The sequence below is a fragment of the Crotalus tigris genome, unplaced genomic scaffold (assembly GCF_016545835.1).
Source record: "Crotalus tigris isolate CLP2741 ecotype Arizona unplaced genomic scaffold, ASM1654583v1 scf7180000017603.310814, whole genome shotgun sequence".
Classification (NCBI taxonomy): domain Eukaryota; kingdom Metazoa; phylum Chordata; class Lepidosauria; order Squamata; family Viperidae; genus Crotalus; species Crotalus tigris.
Window position 1 is genome coordinate 129,943 of NW_024096506.1, and position 20,302 is coordinate 150,244.

At 38.4% G+C, this 20,302-nt stretch overlaps 1 long non-coding RNA gene across 3 annotated transcripts in view; it reads right to left on the reverse strand.

Moving 5' to 3' along the window:
* Positions 1–538: 538 nt before the first annotated feature.
* LOC120297258 overlaps positions 539–20,302 on the reverse strand; it is a 32,162-nt gene continuing 12,398 nt past the window's right edge. The window contains exons 2-4 of one of the 3 annotated variants that reach the window (XR_005553751.1): positions 6,615–6,708; positions 6,325–6,381; positions 539–821 (exon numbers count right to left, since the gene is read on the reverse strand). This is a non-coding gene — a long non-coding RNA (uncharacterized LOC120297258). Of the gene's footprint in view, positions 822–6,264; positions 6,382–6,614; positions 6,709–20,302 lie in introns of all 3 variants that reach the window. The other 2 variants (XR_005553752.1, XR_005553750.1) reach the window with 2 other exon arrangements.

The following is a 20,302-nucleotide window of genomic DNA, read 5'->3' on the forward strand; positions in this document are numbered from 1 at the left end:
AGTAATTGAAGAGAGTCTCTTTTTTCCTTTTTTGTGGAGGCTGTATTTAGTAAAAGTTGAGCAGTATCCACCCCCACAATTCCCACTGCTACATCAGTTTAACTTTTCTCTTGAAAAAATTTGAAGGTCAGGTCTATTCCATCTCCAAAGAATAACCAGAAGTTGCAATATTAGGTTTTTGCCAGTAGATGTCCTCAATAGATTAAAAAAATCTTTTCCAGACACCATTTCCTCCCCTTTTTTCTATCTTTTAAAATATGATGTGAAAAAAGAAATAATCTTCAAGCATAAAGTAATACTACAGCTCTTAAGAAAGAGTTTTTTCTGTACCCCAAAAACAGATGAAAATAAAATATAGTCTCTAAAATGTTATTCTATTCTTTGTTCAATGCCTTTCTTCCCAAACATATAAAAGCTGCTTTTTCAAGACAGGGAAATAGTTCCAACAAAACTCTCACAGGCAAAAAAGAAGCAAAATAGAGTAAAGAGAAGAGCCCCCCAAAAAAGTTCACCCAGATTCACCACGGTGGTTCTCAATGCTTAGATGTTCTTTGACTTGCAATTTGGAGCAGCTGGGTGATCGGCCATTTTACTGGCCAATCTTCCTTCTCCGTTGGCCCTCAGAGATGGCTCGGACAGCTGGAGGAGCTGCCACTCCTCTGCAGCCGAGCGAAGCCTCGTCGACAGAATCGCACCCTCCAGGGTGACTTTCAACCCGCATAAGGGTCTACCAGCAGAGGGAAAACTAGCCGATGAGAGGACGAGTCTCTTCGTGCGACTAGAGATGCCACGATCCGGAACCGGAAGTCCAAGTACTCACTCTTGAATGGAAAATAAAAAGAGACATCTTTCATTAATTTATATAGCTACAATGAGACAATTTAGCAAGGTAAGTAATGATACTGACCTGTTCATAGATTTTTAAATATGTATCAACTATTACGTTGCATAAAATGTTAGATTGAAAAGTCTGTCAAATCATATTGATCCAAATAGAGAAATTCATCATTATTAAATATTTCTAAAGAAAAAATGTGATGATCAAGGCTATAAAACTATAACTTGTCAAGCTGATTTCCAATAAGTATATTCTTTTACTTTAGATATGTGTCATAGCTCAGTATGGCTAGAATTACTAACTAACAAGCATTAAAACAGTGAAAATCTCAAAAATTATGAGAAACAACAATAACAAAAAATTGATCAGCATTCAGTGAATATCACAATCTAAGGCCAGTGTGGTAAAAGTCTAAAGAACACAGGATAATAGAAATAGGCTTGTATTCATATCATCCCATTTCACTTTTTAGACTCATTTTATTATATTTTAGAAACTCTATCAGATATTCTTAACACCTGAGTAGCTCAAACTTTTGTGGAAAAATAGCTAAAAGGCATTTCTATTTACAAGTGAAACATCTTTATTTGATTGCACTTAGATAGGTAACTTTGGGGAGAGTGTTGTTGATACATTTGGAATTTTTAGAATCAGTGACAGGCCATCTAACAAACTGGCAGGCAAGAAGGATCTTACCTACTCAAAACAAAAATGGTTTCTGAGCTGACAATCAAGTATTTACCCGATGGCAAACTAGTGAAGTTATTTCCTCCATTCCTTTAATTTCATCTTCTTTATTCTCTCCTGAGCAGGTAAATTTCTTCATAAAGGATTGGTCTATAAGTACTGCCAATTTTATTTTGCAAGCCTACTAAGACTTACTTGAAAAGCTGTCACTGTTAGATTTTCTAATGGAAAAACAAATTAAAGCAAGAATGTCAGATATGACAGGGAAGATAAATGCCCCCAAAAGTATACATGGACCCATTAGTGCCATATGACATAATAGATAAACTAAATAGTCCTATGGCAGAGAAGCTCCCCCACCCTCCTTTGGAAGAGATCTGGAGAAAATAAATTTTGCTTGAGGATAAAAATCCAAAATGTACAGTGGCAACAGCCATAATTTTAACTCTGGTTATAAAAGCAAGGCTTTTAGTAACAAAACAATCAATTGGGATTTTTAAGTCTATTATGTAATATTTATTAACTATTTTACTTGTTAAACTGTTTTATCTAATGCCAAGTTTAGATTATGCTTCTAACTTGCTTTAAAGTCTTTTGGCTATAAATAAAATTGAATTACCCATTTCCAGAGCAGATCCAGGCGAAATTGTTGTTACAATTTAATAAACCGCTAAATAACTGAATGTACACATATGCATTGGCAACAGATACATGACTGAAAATAGAAATGGGTATGGAAGTTTTCTTTCTGAAAACTAACCATGAACAATATCTCTCTACCCCAGCCATGATCAGAAATGGAATTTAATTAAAACTACCTGTCCCAAAATGCAGCAGATGGCATTTCTACCTCTACCAACAAACATATGGCTAGTTCTCATTAAAGAGGAAAAAAAGCAATTAGTGGTACACATGTGCACAGGAGAAAAGCCACATTTTCCAGGCAAGAAAGGCAAATAAATGCTTTGAAATGTGAAAGGTTCAATTGCTTTGATTCCATGCTCAATGGCAAGCATTTCTTAAGATATGAATGGAGTTTTTGCAAATAAAAGATTTGAACTAAGGCAGTCCATTAGTGGACTGGGATAGTTTTTGCTAAGGGTTGTTTCATCGACGGCTAAGGATTCTGGGAAATTACAATCCCAGGCCTATCCGGAAAGCAGCAGATTTAGAGAAGTCTACCTGAAAATTTAGAGATGAATTAACACAAAATAACATTCAACAGTGAAACCTATAAATTCAGCTGGCTCCTGATTTGCTCAACATCAGCAGTAATGAAGTCTGTAGTAGCATTCTGTAATAGAGAGAAATTGGGAATAGGAGGAAGAATTGCTACCAATTCCTTGAGATAAAGGCATTTGAATCTGGGGCAAAACTGTAATCCAAGTAGGCATGTCAAACAAGACTCCCTAATTATCACAAAGATAAAGGAAAGAAGGCGGAAAGCACATTGACTCTTTGAGAGAGTTACTGAAACCTTATCATAAATCTAGTATTAACATTCATGATTTTGGTTCTTAATCTGGCCTGTCTTGAAGATCTGAAATATTTATGGCACTTAGACTTCTATATCACTTCGTAGTGCTTTGTAGCCCTCTCTAAGTAGTTTACAGAGCTAGCATATTGCCCCCAATAATCTGGGTCCTCATTTTATCGACCTCGGAAGGATGGAAGGCTGAGTCAACCTTGAGCTGGTGAGAATTGAACTGCTAAATTGCAGGCAGCTGGCAGGCAGCAGAGGTAGCCCGCCTTACTGTATTCTAAACACAGTGCCACCATGGCTCTTGCATGGTACAATCATGAGGGAGATGAAACAATTCAACAAGATTTGGAATGGGATGGGAGAAAGGTCATTTGGGACCTGCTTCAGGCAACAATGTCTCTTGCCCAAAGCTATGTATCCATCTGGCCCAGAGATGTCAAACTCGCAACGTCACTCAACATGTCACAATGTATTGTGACTTTTTTTTCATTGCTGGCAATGGGGTGGGTGCGGTTTCGGCATGACACATCCAGCCTGTGGGCCGGCAGTTTGACACCCCTGATCTAGCCCAATAGTCACCAACCTTTTGGGCACCAGGGACTGGTTCCGTGGGAGAGGTTTTTCTGTGGACTGGAGGGGACCTGGTTTCAGGTGCTGCCTGCATCCACCAGATGGTGCTTTGCTTGTTTGCATGGCCTGGTTTCTGGCATGCTGCAGACTACCAGTCCACAGACCGGGGGTTGGGGATCCCTGATCTAGCCCACCTTTTGCTTCACTGGTTGACCAAGTCTCCCAGGTTTCTTGACAGGCATTCAGTGGTGGGATTCAGCCAGTTCGCACCAGTTCAGGAGAACTGGTAGCTAATTTTTTGTTGCCCAGGCCCAGAACGGACTTCCGGAAGTGGCATCCACACAGAGAACTGGTTGTTCACATATTTAAATCCCACCACTGCAGGCATTCAAGATGAGACCTCCTATCTACACTCATAGTTAATTCCCATAATGGATTCATCTTTTTCTTCTCTTTTGATTGAACAATGGTGTCCTCCTTATCCTAAAGGTAGTGAGATGAACGTTTTTCTTTATATCTCAGTCACACATCTCAGTCACAGCACTGGTCTCCTGAACAATGCCATATTTTACTGAGTCAGGCAGCTAGCTTTCTCCCGTGGGGGGACAGATGTTTTTGAACAACAATGACCAAATGTACCAGTTTGGAAAGTGAAGAAGAACTTGCAGGAAAAGTGCTGCAGTCCTCAGTAGGAGCTCTGGGCTAATGCCGTCTTTCTCTCCATGTTCTTTAAAATAGCAGAAGCCTGACTGAGAGAACAATTTTATTCTTACTCCCTGGATAGAGCTGGCTGAAAAGAACAGACTATTCCTCCGCGAGCAACTCTTGCTGATGTCAGTTTTCTGGCTAAATGGCTGTGCGGACCTGGCCGTCTGCCACACATGGCAGTTTCTCTTCTTGACTGACAGCAGTGCTGACTAGAGCAGAGAACAGAGCTTCATGCAATGCAGCAGCAGGACTTTGGGAGTAATTCCTGTAATAAGCAGCTGCTGTTTTTCTATAAATCATCTTTAAAAAAAAATTTTTTAAAAAATAATCACCTTTCAGGCTGTCTGATGTGAAGCAGGTTTGGGGAGGGGGAAAATGAGGAAATGGAAGATGCAAACAGAGATACATGTCAGGTGACTGTAGGTCAAACACTGTTAGGAAAAGTAAAAAGGGGTTGATCTGCCTCAGGGCTGCTGGAAAATGACAGCCCATGAACATTTTCATGTCCCATGTGCTCCCTCAAAGCACTGTGTTTTAAAAAGCCCCTAATGAAATATTCTCTGGGATGGAGGAGGAGGAGGAGGAGAAGGGGGAGGAGGAGGAGGAGGAGGAGGAGGAGGAGGAGGAGAAGGAGGAGAAGGAAAAGGAGGAAAGAAGGAAAAGGAACAACCAGCAAAACTCAAAATAATAATCAAAATAATCAAAACAGAACTATTCAAGAGTCATGATTTACAATTGCCCAGAATGGCCTTTTCTAGAATAAAAGGTTTCTGAGTCAAAATATTTTATATATTGTAAATCATACCAGGCCCTGCCGTGTGATGTCAGGATATATTTTTTTCCCCTGATTCTACCAGCCTTTCAATGGTAAGAGTCTGGGAAATTGATTTAGTATGTATCCTGTTGAGAGATTAAAGAAATGTTTCAATACACAAATGGCACACCTTTCTACAGCAGCCTCCAAGGCTTCTACATTTGAGACTGTTATAGTTGGGCAGAGGAAGGCAAGCAGCAAGGATGATTTCTTTATTTTCTTGTATCTGTCAAGTTACATCCCAGTAAACAGGGAAGCAGTAAGGAAAAAAAAATACTTCAATTTAGGACCCATACATAGCAATTCCAATTATATGTTGACCATTGCAATATATTGATGATGATCATGGTGGTGCTGTGTTTCTTTACATACTCTTCCTGCATGTGGTTTTAATGTGCCTTTTAGCAGTGTTTGCAGAGATTTTTCATTATTGTTTCTGATTATTATTATGATTGGTCATAAGGTCAGACAGATGTTTACATTGGATCTGGCTTTTGTATCCACTTTCTCAAGAGATAGGCAAATGTTGTTTGATGGTGCAGGATTGTAAGCTGTTCCAAATGAAGCTGCCTTTTGAAACTGACTGATAGTAATTCTGTCCACATGGATGGTGTTTAAGTGGTACGCTGTTGTTTTGGGATTGGGCCCGAGGCATCTATTACTATTGGTTTTGTCTTTCCTTTTTTAATAAAGGATCATTATTTCTTTGTGTTCAATCTTTATATAGTTGTGGTGGATAAGCAACTTTTATTCCCGTAGTCCTTCAGCTGCTGGCCCTGGTTGCTGAGTCAGCAATCCAAAGTCCTGCAGCCCATTTGTCACCAGATGTCCATAAACTCCAACACCTATTGGGGTCCTTCTTGACTTGGGTGAAGACCAATCTTGGTATGGATTTCTGTAAGTTATGTCCCACCATATTGTTTATGGGAGAGAGACAGTTTTTTTTCTGGCTCATCTGATAAGATCTGCCCAATATGGGTGAACCTCTGGCATAGCTCTCATCCTCCCTGAAGTACCCAAGCCCCACAACCTCATGAAGGTCGTGTCCCACTTGGGATAATGAGGATGATTTCTTAATTGATTATTTGATGGAATATTCTTATGTAGTATAACCTGTCTGAGAATTCCTTTGACCTTAAAGATAGTCCATTATATATACTGTACCTAATAATATATGAGAAGTTTTCCTATCTTTAATTACAGCTTGCTGTAAGTTCTGCTTACAGTTTGGCAGATGATATTGAAGCATTCCTCCTTGGGCAAAAACAGCCAGGAAGAGACCTAGAATAAAAGAAATCATCATCACCACCACTACCACCACCACCATCATCATCATCTTCCTATCGATGAATACCATCTTGCACAATCAAATACAGCAAAATGTAGGATAAATGCCAGGATAAACAGTTCCAGCTGGGCAATTTTCATATCTGCTTCTCTTGTGTCTTGCCATCCTTGCTTTGGCCTTCCATGCAAGATGGTGAGGTCTTCTCCACTGGATATTGCCCACCTACCAAGTCAGTGCTGTGTTGAACACAGACCAAAGTGATGTTAGGCCCAGGTGACAATCTGGTTGGTCAGGTTTTTTTTTTGTCATAACCAATGGACCTAGAATAAATGAAATAATAATGTGTGTTATTTAAGATACAGTAAAACAATCTTGCTTTATTATTTCATTTTATGTATTTTATATACATACAGATGTGCACACATAAATATTTAAAACAAGTGTAATAAACATTCTCCAGTTCTTCCTTTGGGAAGCAAAACATCATTTTAGAAAACTGTAATGAGAACTTTGCAGAAAAAGTCATATTACACAACTACAAAATGGATTTGTTTCATCTTGCTGGACCAAAGCTAATGAAAGTCTTTTGCTACTTAAAAACCTTTTGTTCAGCTTGAATTCAGATTCGGAAATTTAAAGAATACATAGTTTGATTCAGGTTTATGATATGAGGTTTAAGGGCAAACCAGTTTGATCCAAGCTGCTTCAAGCTTCAAGAGTCAGTTAAATAAAAGTCCATCAGCTATAATGAGGAAATGTCAAAACGCCTGCAGCAGTTTCAGTTTTTGACAGCCCCGATGAAAACAGCAGAATAGTAGGCTCTTTAGAGGACATTAATTCTGGCAAGCTTTGGTTAAATACCTTCAAAAGCTTCACTGTAATGCATTTTTAAATATTCCCCCAGCAACTCTTTTAAAGCAGAGATAGCATGGAAACACATGGCACTGCAGCTTTTAAACTGTCCCAAGAAGAGTTGTGTTGTTCCAAACTAAGGCAGGAATTGTCCACCCCAAATTTAAAAATAATAATTTCCAAATACAACCCAGTAACTAACACCAGACATTTTCTATTTGGGGGTGCCAGCTTGGCAAGACAATAACCATAGATAGCTTTTGTGGGAAGATGGGCTTTGCTGTCTCACATCAGAGGACCTCCCAGAGTTGAAAAACTTTATCCCTCCTATAAAGGACACCCCCCCACCATATCAATGGGATGCCAAGATAAACAGAGTACATTGGCAAATTCTGATCTCTTCTGGAAGGACATTTATACAAGTATACATTATTCTATATATTGCCTACTTCCCTGGATTTACAATTACAACAAGGAAAAAATCCAACAACCCCCCAAATACTAATTAACTAAAGCTCTTTTCCCATCAGTGCCCAAAGCCTTGCAGAATAATAAGATATTAAATGCCAAGAAGTTAAGGGCACTCTATATCTTGGGAGCCAAGGTGTTCTGGAGGGAGGAGGCAACCGTTCAAAAACTATTCAATAGTAGCTCCGATAGAAAAATGCAGATGGGGAGAAGAAATAAGTAACCTTCAGTAGAGTAGTTGGGTGCAGTACATAGTGAGTGGAGAAACGGATCTTATTGGCACAGTACATTCCCAGCACTGAGCCCTCAACTGAACTCCTAGTTGAGTTGGGAATTGACCAGTCCAGAAATGTAATTGTCCATTAGCAAAAGAGAGAATCCAGCTTGCTTGTTTATTTGTTTATTCGTTTATTTAAAACATTTATACAGCCCCCATCTTTCAATCAACTCTAGATGGCTCCCAATCAAAAATTAAAAGATATATAAAATTGTATTAAAACTATAAAGCTAAACCAATTAATACAATAAAACATTCAAAAGAACAAAAATGTGGCCCCAAATCAAACTTTTAAAATGCCGTCATCCAGTCTTTTCCCGGCAGAGAAGAGCCAGATCCACATGTGAAGAGCTCAATTAGCTACTTTATTGCTCATGCCTATTTCACAGAAATTTCCCCAGACTTGCAGTTTGCATCTTGGCCAAACTAGATAAGGTTTAACAGAATTTAAAGAGGATCAGAGCTGTGATCTTGTAATGTAATGATTCCAGACTAATTTCCTATTTGACTCCTTCAACTGGCTCAGTCAGTCTCTTTCCATCAGTATTTGGGAGAAAAACCAGGTCTTCAAAGCCTTACAGAAGGCTAAAGGCGCTGAGGTGGAGCAGCAGTTAGAGTGCAGTACTTTAGCTGACTGTGTTCAGCAGGTCAGCAGGTCAGTGGTTCAAATCTCACCGGCTCAAGGTTGACTCAGCCTTCCATCCTTCCGGGGTAGGTAAAATGAGGACCCAGATTGGTGGGGGCAATGTAAATATATATATATATACATTGCTTACTGGTGTACACTGCTTAGAGAGTGCTTGAACTTAAAGCGGTATATAAGTCTCATAAATAAATAAATGGTGGCCTGTCAAATTTCATAAGGCAGAGTGTTCATAGGGCAGGTCTTGCCATAGAAAATGCACATTTTCTAGCTCCCATCAGATGGCAACATTTAGGGGAAGAGATTAGGAGTGCACCTATCTGACCTGGCAGAACAGATAGATGTCCTTAGGGAAAGCAGTCCACATGCAGGGCTTTAAAAGTGAAGAAACTAGAAGCTAGTGCAACTAGCTAGTGCACACCCAAGAGGCAGCTACAAACTTTTACATGTAACATGTAACTAAAAGCCATATGCCAATGCACGTAAAGTAACAAAGTTCCCATCAGTCTAGCATTTTGCATAAGAGTTCCAAGTCTACACAGCCAGGCACATGAGAGGCCAAACAGTTCTGGAGTCCAAGGCATGAGGTTGTGGACTTCTCATTTTCTGAAAGCATGAGGCAAATGGACAGGGTGAGAGATGAGGTGAGACAAGGCAAAGCAAAATGAGTCAAGGCAAGCAAGGCAAGGCATAAGGAATCAGAATAACAGATGGCTGTTTCCGACACCAGTCCTAACTCCAAGCTCCTCTTAAGAAAGAATAACCTAGTGTATTTCATTTGAGAAGGCGGGGCTGCCTCCTCACGAAAAGCCTTGCTGACCTATAGTGCTTTTTTCTATGCTCTGCTCTATGTGCCCTTGCAAAGGGAGGGAGTGGCAGTTTGTCTTCATCATTGCATAATGATGGCAGCCTTTTCCTCTGCTTCTGGCCAGCCCCACCTCCTCTGCCTGCTCAGTTGGCTGTTCAACTGGCGCTCTGCTCATCTTCTAAGGACATCTCAGGATTTGGCTCCCCATCATCATAAGGCACAGAATCCAAAGCCTCCATGACAGCGGAGATGTTACAGGGACAAACCTGTAAAGTTAATGCTTACAGCTAGCCACAGTTAAGAAACTATTATTAGAGAAAGGAGTCAAAGCAAAGAAAGTAAATGAAGCCCACATCAATGGCATCCTTACCACCCTTGAGAAGTTCAGACAGGAAGAGAGTCTAAGGAGGGGATAAAAATCATTGGCTAATGACTCCTGTCAGTGTAATGTTCACATCATTCAACTCTGCAATCAGCATTCTTCATATATGGGAGAGAAAATGCAACATAGCATTTCAGAGAGCATCACCCCAGAAGTTGCAAAAAAAAAAAAAAACAAACCATCAGATCTTCAGAAATATGAAATACTTTGGGATCACCCGATTCAGCTGGTTGCTTCAAGATCTGTACTTCTTGCAATTCACAAATTTGCTATAATTCAGTTGTAGCTTTGTTGAATCAAAGCACTCCTTCTATATTTTGCAAAACTCCAGTATTTAATTTGGCATGATACCATTAACTTGTTTTTTAAAAAATATAATGAAACAGAGATATGGATATGATTCTATTGTGCAAAACTTTGCAGATACACGTTACATTTTCTATATTTGCTTCTGCACATTAGAAACAGAGAAAAATATATAGTAGAACTGCAAATATCTTTTGTCTGTTCCTTGTTCTGAAAGCTGGCTCACATTTTCATCCAGTTTGTTGCATCTGTTTTATAAACAGAACAACTCCCCTTTCACCATGATGGCAAATCAGATTCCATTTGGCTCTGCGTAAGACTATGCATTTTAAGCAGTTTTTATTTATTTTTAATGTAACCTTTTTCACATTAGTAAACTGTTATGTGGGTGATGGCATGAACAGGCAGTGTGAACTGTTTTGTCTGGATGTGGAAAACCAACATTCTTGAATAAACTTAAAATAAACCTAGCTATGTTTTCACTTATCAGGAACAGGGGAAAAAAAAAAAGAATGCCTAGATCATTAATTTAACTAATGCTGCCATTTGGAACAACCATGACATTTGGAAAATTCAAATTAAAATATAAGCAGGATAAATGGTAAAGAACCAATTGGGTGTAGTGGTTAAGGTGCTGGCCTAAAAACCAGGAGACTGTAAATTTTAGTCCTGCCTTAGACATGAAAGGCAGCTGGAAAACATTGGGACAGTTTCTCTCAAGCCAACCCAGTTCCAACAATAATTCACAACTTTACCCATTCAAAATGTGAATGATCAAACTAGAAAATACCAACACATCATTTTTAAAAAGCTGTATTATTTCAAGAAAGATAAAAGGGATAGAGTCTCACGACAATGCCAATAAAACAGGGGGTTTAAAATTTGTGGTGCTATAAACCACTAACATTTCCAATAGGTTTGGCCGTTTTCATTCTTTTGATACCACAAATTCAGAAACCTGTTCTTATAATGCAATTTTTCTTTAGATTAATTCTCAGATTAACTTGAGAAATGCAGTCATTTGGGAATGTAAAACCGACATATTATATAAAGAATTCACTTTGAGTTGGACAACATTTTTTGAAAATGAAGGGTTAGAAAATTGTGTCCTTGTTGCTTTACTCAGAGAACTGAAGTGATAAAGAGAAATAGCTTGATACTACATTTGAGTGTAGATGGAGAATACTTAGAAGTAATAATAATAATAATAATAAGTCCAACAAGAAGAGGATATCTAAAACGAATGCACCAGTTCTGGAAAGAACAACATCCAGAATCAGAAATAACAGAACAGAGACTAGCAGATCAACGCCGATTTATAACACGAAATAAAATATTCACAGAAACAGAATTGGACGAACTGCAAAGGTTTACCCAGGGCAAAGAAATCAAAGCCTTACCAGAAGTAATTCAGAATGTAGAGGCAAACCAGGGGGAGTTGGCAGTGAAGGAATCTAGCAGAGATATACAACTGTTCTCATTTGGAAACAAGGCACCTCTACCTCAGGAAGAACAAAACCCTCTAACTAAAGAAATAAAAGAATTGAAACAAAGAATAACTGAGCATCTAGAACAGCACAAAAACAACAGAATAAGGCTACCTGCATTGAAGCTTGTTCCAAAGAAACAGCTAGCACAAGCATTAAAAGATGCAAATATTGCAATATCAAGTATAAGCACCAATTCATTGCAAGAAACAAACCAACTAATGTACAGCACAGCTGCAGTTATAACTGAATACCTGGGATGCAAAATCAACAAAGAAGAAAAACAAACAAACAGTGCACCAGAAAAATGGAAGGTTAGACTAGAAAATAAGATCAGCAAGTTAAGATCACATGCAAGCAAGCTAGAACAGATGAAAGAAAAGAAGCTGAAGAACAAGAAGACCAAAGAATACCTAATCAAGAAATACCACTTAGAAACAAGGAAGATCAAGGAAGCACTGGAAATAATAAAGCAACAAATAACAGCTATAGCCAGGAAAATCAGTAGATATGAAGCTCGAATTGCAAACTATAGGCAGAACCTCCAATTTCAATCCAATCAGAAACGTTTCTACCAATCCATCAATGGAGAAACTGCAAGGAATCAGTCAGTACCTGACAAGGAAGAAACAGTGCAGTTCTGGAAGCAGATATGGGATAACCCAAAGAAATACAACAAGGATGCGGCTTGGTTAAAAGAGGTGGATGCAAATAAAACAGAAGTTGAAATGAAAGAACTAGTAATAACAACAAAAATGGTAGAAAAAAGAGCAAAGAAAATCAAAAATTGGTCAGCACCAGGTGAAGATGAACTGCATGGGTTTTGGTTGAAACATCTAACTGTTATACACCCACTCATTGCCAAACAGTTCAACAATATACTACAAGGAGGAGAAATTGAAAAGTGGCTAACAACTGGGAAAACCTACCTAATAATGAAAAATCCAGCAAAAGGGGCAACACCAGGTAACTACAGGCCAATTACCTGCTTACCAACAACTTTCAAATTACTAACTGGTGTGGTAGCTGATGCAGTACAACAGCATCTAGTTGAAAACAATCTCTTTCCACCTGAGCAGAAAGGAAACCGCCCCAATAGCAGAGGAACAAAAGATCAACTCCTAATAGACAAAATGATCTTGGAAAACTGCAAGAGAAGGAAGACCAACCTGAATGTGGCATGGATTGACTACAAAAAGGCATTTGACTCTCTGCCACATGATTGGATAATAAAGTGCCTAGAAATAACAGGAGTCAGTAGAAACATCAGAAAATTTGTGCAAAGATCGATGGCACAATGGAAGACACAGTTGCAGATCAATGGTGAGAGGCTGGGAGAGGTTAATATCAAGAGAGGAATATTTCAAGGAGATTCATTATCACCATTACTATTTGTTATTGCACTGTTTCCTCTGTCAACAATACTGAATAACTCAGGACATGGCTATCAAACATCAAAAACATCTGCCAGACTATCCCACCTCCTTTATATGGATGATCTGAAGCTGTATGGAAAAACATCATCTGAAATAGAATCGCTGCTCAACACTGTCCGTATATATAGCCAAGATATTGTAATGGAGTTTGGCTTGGACAAATGTGCCACACTTACTATCAAACAAGGAAAAATAGTGAAAACTGAAGGAATCAAGATGCCCCACGAAAATAACATTAAGAGTCTGGATGAGGAAGAGTACTACAAATACTTGGGTATCCTTCAAGCTGACAACATCAAGCACACTGAAGTCAAGAAAAAGATTAGAGGTGAATACATCAAGAGAGTGAAGAAGATCTTAAAATCCAAACTCAATGGAGGAAATACCATAAAGGCAATCAACACCTGGGCAATCCCAGTCATTAGGTACACAGCTGGAATAGTGGACTGGACTCAAGCAGAACTAAAAGCAATGGATAGGCAGACCAGAAAAATAATGACAATGAATCATGCCCTTCATCCACGCAGTGACATTGATAGACTTTATCTACCAAGGCAAATAGGTGGGCGTGGAATGCTACAAGTACATCAGATGGTTGAAGAAGAAAAAATGGCTTTGGAAGAATATCTGAAGAACAATGATGAAGATGCACTGAAATTAGTATATCAGGAAGGCTTACTAACTACTGGAGAGACCAAACTGGCCTACAAGAAAGACCAAATGAAGAACAGAATAGAGGCATGGGAAGACAAAGCACTACATGGCCAATACATGAAAAAAATAGCTGGGAAAGCAGATAATAATAAAACCTGGCAATGGCTAAGAGCAGGAAAATTGAAGAAAGAGACCGAGGGACTAATTCTGGCTGCACAAGACCAAGCCTTAAGGACAAATGCATACAAAGTCAAAATTGAGAAGACAGCAACAGACAGTAAGTGCCGCCTATGCAAAGAAGCTGAAGAAACAGTGGACCACTTGGTAAGCTGTTGCAAGAAGATTGCACAAACTGATTACAAGCAGCGGCATGACAAAGTAGCAACAATGGTGCATTGGAAGATCTGCAAAAAATATCATTTGCCTGTAAGCAAAAACTGGTGGGATCATAAAATAGAGAAAGTCATAGAAAATGATAAAATTAAACTGCTCTGGGACTTCAGAATTCAAACAGACAAGCACCTGCAACATAACACCCCAGACTTAACAATTGTCGATAAGAAAGACAAAAAAGTCTGGATAGTGGACGTGGCAGTGCCTGGAGACAGCAGAATAGAAGAGAAAGAACTGGAGAAGATAACAAAATACAAAGACCTACAAATAGAAATAGAAAGACTGTGGCAAAAGCAAGCAAGGGTAGTACCAATAGTCATAGGCTCCTTGGGTGCAATCCCAAAACAACTGGAGCACCACTTGAACACCATTGGCATTGACAAATTTGCTATTAGTCAATTGCAAAAGGCGGCCTTACTAGGAACTGCTTCCATCCTGCGACGATATCTGTAATACCATCAAACATCCACATCTGCCTATCCCAGGTCCTGGGTAAGGACTCGATAGGTAGACAAAATGCCAAATCCAGTCTGAACATCTGGCTGACTGTGCGATGATCGATAATAATAATAATAATAATAGTAAAGTTGGAAGGGACCTTGGAGGTCATCTAGTCCAACCCCCTGCTCGGGCAGGAAACCCTACACCATTTCGGACAAATGACTGTCCAGTCTCTTCTTAAAAACTTCCAGTGTTGGAGCATTTACTGCTTCTGGAGGCAAGCTGTTCCACTGATTAATTGTTCTAACTGTCAGGAAGTTTCTCCTTAGTTCTAGGTTGTATTTTTTCCATATTTAATATGATTGATATATATTTTATTTATTTATTATATTTATATGCTGCTCATCTCACAATTTGAGGCAATATGTTCCATGTTAAAGCAATGAAAATAGTCTTAAAATAAAGTCTTTTTGAACCACAGTCATACGAAAATACACCCAAAATAGGGGAGGAATTTTCATGAACCTGACCAAATAAACTTGGACTTTTCAGAGACACAAGAATGAATTACAATGGTAAAGTTATGGTAAGAAAAACTTATCTACTGAGAAAAAGGCCTGTTGGTTTCAAAAGAAAATCTGTTCATATGTATACATGACAGACAAATTAATATAATCCTAAAAACATAACTGATTTGAGTGCTTAGGATGAAAGTTTAGCAGAATGAGCGAAGTAATGTAAGATGATGAAAGGTGCTGTATGTGAAAGATATTTTTTTTCTTGTTATACCAAGTGTGGTATTTGGAAAGAAAATGAAAACAATTGAAAGAAATTAGAATCAAAGAAGAAAAGAGAAAGTCTTAGAAAATATGTTAATCTCCCATCAGAATGAAGGGGAAATGGATATAAGGAGAGAAGATGTGGAATATGCTTTAAACAGAGGGGGGGAGTTATTGTAAGGATGAAAAAGGATAATTGGAGTTATGAAGTGGAGCAGATTGTAAATTAAGACAAATGGCTACAAGAGAATAGTTAAGAGTTAATAAAATAAATGAAGGTGAGAAAAATGTACAGTGTTTATAGATTGACTACATTCTTTGCATCTATATTTTTCTAAGGGAACAAAGAAGAGTTAACATCAAAAGAGGCAGTGAAAATGCAGATCATTTTTGATAAAGAATAAACTACTCATTTATGGGTAAAGAAAATATTGATTAGGAAGTGAGTAAAGAAGATTAAGCAAGAAGCCTCCAGTAGAATGAACATAATTAAAAATAAAAGCAGCGAAACTATTTGGGGTAAAAGTAAAGCAACTGCTTCATGTTCTTTTGGTTTAGGACACATGTAAGAGAAACTGAAGATCATTAAGCATATATAAATGTGAGAAAGTTTATATTTGTTCAGTTAAAGCAGGAGTCAGCCACCTATGGCCTGCAGCCAGATGTGACCTGCCACCCTAAATCATATGACCCAAATAATTCCAATTAAAATATATTTACTTAACCTATGAAAGAAAAAGTGTTCACCACCTCCTTGGGCATCCATTTTGGCAATGGTTTCAACCAGCTACTTCAGCTAGGAAAACCAACAGGTTTCCCAGGAATGGCAATAAGGGTAGCAGGCTGAGATGAAGTGGCTCTTGAATTACAAAATCAATATCATACAATAATACAATCCTGGGTTGTATAAACAAAGGCATAGAACCAAGATCATGTGATGTATTAGTACCGCTTTATAAAGCCTTAGTAAGACCAATACTGTAGCCAATTTGGGTCACCATATCACAAAAAAGATGTTGAGAGTTTGGAAAAAATTCAGAGAAGAGCAACTAAGATGATCAAAGGCCTGGAGACTAAAACATAGAAAGAATGGCTGCAGGACTTGGGTTTGGCTAGTGTAAAGAAAAGAAGAAATAGGGGAGACATGATAGCAGTATTCCAGTATCTGAGGGGCTGCCACAAGGAAGAGGAGGTTAGGTTGTTCACCAGAGCACCAGAGGGAAGGACAAGAAACAATGGTTGGAAACTGATCAAAGAGAGAAGCAACCTGAAATTAAGGAGAGACTTCCTGACAGTGAGGACAATCAACCAGTGGAACAGCTTGCCTCCAGAAATTGTGAGCGCTCCATCACTGGAAATTTTCAAGAAGAGACTGTCTGACATGGAATAGGTTCTCCTGCTTGAGCAGAGGGCTGGACTAGAAGACCTCCAAGGTCCGTTCCAGCTCTATTCTATTCTACTATCATATCATGAAGAGGCTCAAATACTGGAAATGTTTTGTGCAAATACAGTTAAAGGTTGGTGCTGAATGAGACAAGACTGGTATATGATGAAAGTATAGTGTGCATTAGAGTAAATGGAATGATTGGCAAATAGGTCAATATTGAGCAAAGACTAAGACATGGAAGTGTGAAGTCTCCTTGGTTGTTTAATGTATTTATCAACAAAAGTATAAGGATTGCTTGTCCTAAAGGTGCTTTTTTGAGATGCAACTGGACTTTTGGGTTTTTCTTTGAAGATGTTTCGCTTCTCATCCAAGAAGCTTCAGATAACCCTGAGGACACAGATAAACCGCCAAATGGTCCCAATGACTCTCTAAAACAGTGTTTCTCAACCTTGACAATTTTAAGGCATGTGGACTTCAACTCCCAGAATTCCACAGACAGCAATGCTGGCTGTGGAATTCTGGGAGTTGAAGTCCACATGCCTTAAAACTGTCAAGGTTGAGAAACACTGCTCTAAAAGAATGCAAAATGACCAGCTGTCTGCAAGGAACATAAATCCTTCCATTCCCCACCATCCAGTAAGAGCTGAAGAAGCTTCTTGGATGAGAAGTGAAAGGTCTTCAAAGAAAAACAAGAAAGTCCAGTTGCCTCTTGAAAAAGCACCTTTGGGACAACCATGACCTGAATGACTGAGAATCTCCATAGATATAAGGATTGCTTGCAAGGGTGATAGAGAGGGGGTACTTTTATTGCTTTTATTACTGAAAATAAAATAAATTGACATCTTGAAAAATAGATGCTACGGAAAGAGTGTATCCTTCCCTCATTCTTCAAACTTTTAATTGTAAAATTGTCCTGTAGCTATTCATAAAGATTCATTTCAGTTCCACCTGTGATAATATCAGCTTCTGGGGTTAGTGGGCTGAGAGGGGATATTAATACTATGCTAAATAATTAAGATTTAACTCTGTGTAAATAGAAACTCTGCTGCTATTGGGTTGAAAGTATTATGGTTTCAGAAGCCAGCAGAGAAGCAATAATAACTAATAGAGAATATATTTAGAGAATCAAAATGACCTGAATAAGAATCAATGGATAGTTACAAAGTGCAAAAATTAGCATTTTTTTAATGAGTCTTACTGCTAATTTAAATTGCTGGATCATCTTTTTCACTTTATCACTTGTCAAAGGAGTAAAATGCAACCCTTTTTTATTAAAATAAAAACCACTTGGGTTTAATAATGAGGAAAACAAGCTTCCAGAATTAGAATAAATTATCTTTCACTTTTCTAGTTTTCTAGATATAAGAAAGAGTCAGTTTGGTCTAGTGCAGTGGTTCTCAACCTGTGGGTTGGGAGCCCATTTGGGGTCGAACGACCATTTCACGGGGGTTGCCAAACAAGGCTGTCTGCCATTTTTCCCCCCTTTTCTTTGGCCACACCCCTGGCACCTGCTGATGTATAAGTGGTTGGGGGTCACCACAACATGGAGAACTGTATTATGGGGTCGCGGCATTAGAAAGGTTAAGAACCACTGGTCTAGTGGGTTAAGGCACCAGACTAGAAACCAGGAAATGGCAAGTTCTAGTCCTGCCTTAGGAATGAAAATCAGCTTGGGTGTCTTTGGGTCAATCACTCTTTCCCAGCCCATCCCACCTCACAAGATTGTTGTTGTGGGGAAAATAGGAGGAAGAAGGAATATTAAATACATTCACCACTTTGGGTTATTTACAAAAATAATAAACATGGGGTGTAAATAAATAAAAATTAAAAACCAAGCCCTATAAACCACATGACCTATCTATTGCCTGAACTGAACGAGATGATAGCAACAGTGGAGAATACATGAATTCAAGTTTGGAATGTTAGGAATTTGCTATGCTTGGTTTTCTTAGTCATGTTTAATAACAAAAAAAAGTAACCTTATCAGTAATTTGACACAAAGCCTGTCAAATTCTGTCAAAGTGCTGCTGCTGCCTTGCTTAATAATAAAAAGTGTACAGGAAGCAAAGCAGCTCAACAAACACCCAGATCCCAGCATGAAACAGGTGAATTGGTTTCAGATGGTAGCCTTTCAGCAATGTAATTGATCTTAAATTTGATTTTGCTGGTTTTCTCTTCCAAGAAAGAAGTTTGCTATCTATCGTAATATTATCTTAGGGGAGCGAAAAACTGCATGGAACTCCAAGGAAATCCTTTGTGATGTTGCTGCTCACAACGAAAAATAAGTATTCTCTAAGACAATTAAGGTTAATTTCTAAAATGGAAAACGCCAAGTCCTAAAACAATCAGTAAGTCTTTTCTACCACATGAAGGACACATTGGACAGTCCAGCCAGCTCTCAAAGAATCCTGGGAGCTGTAGTTTGAGATATTCTGTGTTAAATACGTCTTATCCTCTGAATAGCTGTTCCCTGGAAAGAAGATCTGATCGTTAAATCTAATGGAATGATGGGCACACTTTGTTTTCTTTTCAAAAAGCCTTCTTAATGTTCTCAGAGGTGCAGTAACTGGCTTTAAAAAATTAAGCAGCCAAAGTCATATACAAATATGACTAAATTCAAAATTTCCCAGCCTTTGGGCCTTATCTTCTCCAGTGGCACGGCCAACTGTCAGAAACTATAGGAGTTGGTTCCTAGAGGCTATTTTATGGCTTTGAGTTCTTGCTAAGCAGGTCAAAGAGTTTAACTAAGAACTAATTTATGGTTATCTGTATAGTAGTGAATCAGTGAATATAATCAAAATGAAGGTAAGTGACATTCCCTAACTATATAATATGTAACAAGGATATTACTGACCCATGTCCTACCAGTGATTCTAATAATTCAGAATCATCTGCCATATCTCTCTTATTCATATACTATTTTGTGGAAGGAAAAAAAATGTCTAAACTACAGTGTCTCTGATTTCAAAATGTGGCCAATAAATTCAATATGGTTAATAATTACCACCTTCACACATGTAAAGTCATTACTTGTCATTATAGTCATCAAACGCACATTGATAAATATGTGAAGAAAAGTAACTGACATTCTTTGCCCTTCAAAGAATAAATCAATGCTTTTATTCACTAAGTTTCACTCTCATTTTAACCTGGGCATGAAGCAGCCTTTTTGAGGATGTTGGCCAAAACAGATGATTTCTGGGAAATCTTCCTGCAGTGTGACATTATGACATTCTGCTGAAAGAGAATCAAAATGAATTTTGCTGAGGCAAGGAGGAAAGTGCCATCTTGTTAATCAGAAGGTCCTTGAGACCTTGGAAAGCTGTTCACATAGTTTGATAATTAGAGAATATCATTGAACAGCACTAAAAAAGCAACAACACAGAAGAGATATAAATATAGTATTTGGCTCTTCTGATAATTAAATAACTTCACCAGCTGTGTCAGCAAGAAACAGTCAATCAGAATGGAGTAAAGGAGCATTCCATACAGCACTTTTTTTTTTGTCATCTGTTCTGGACTATTAAAGGAGTAGATAACTAGGCTTTACTACCCATGTACTGGTTGTGCAAAAATATTAAGAGTGTGTCAGAGCTATGAA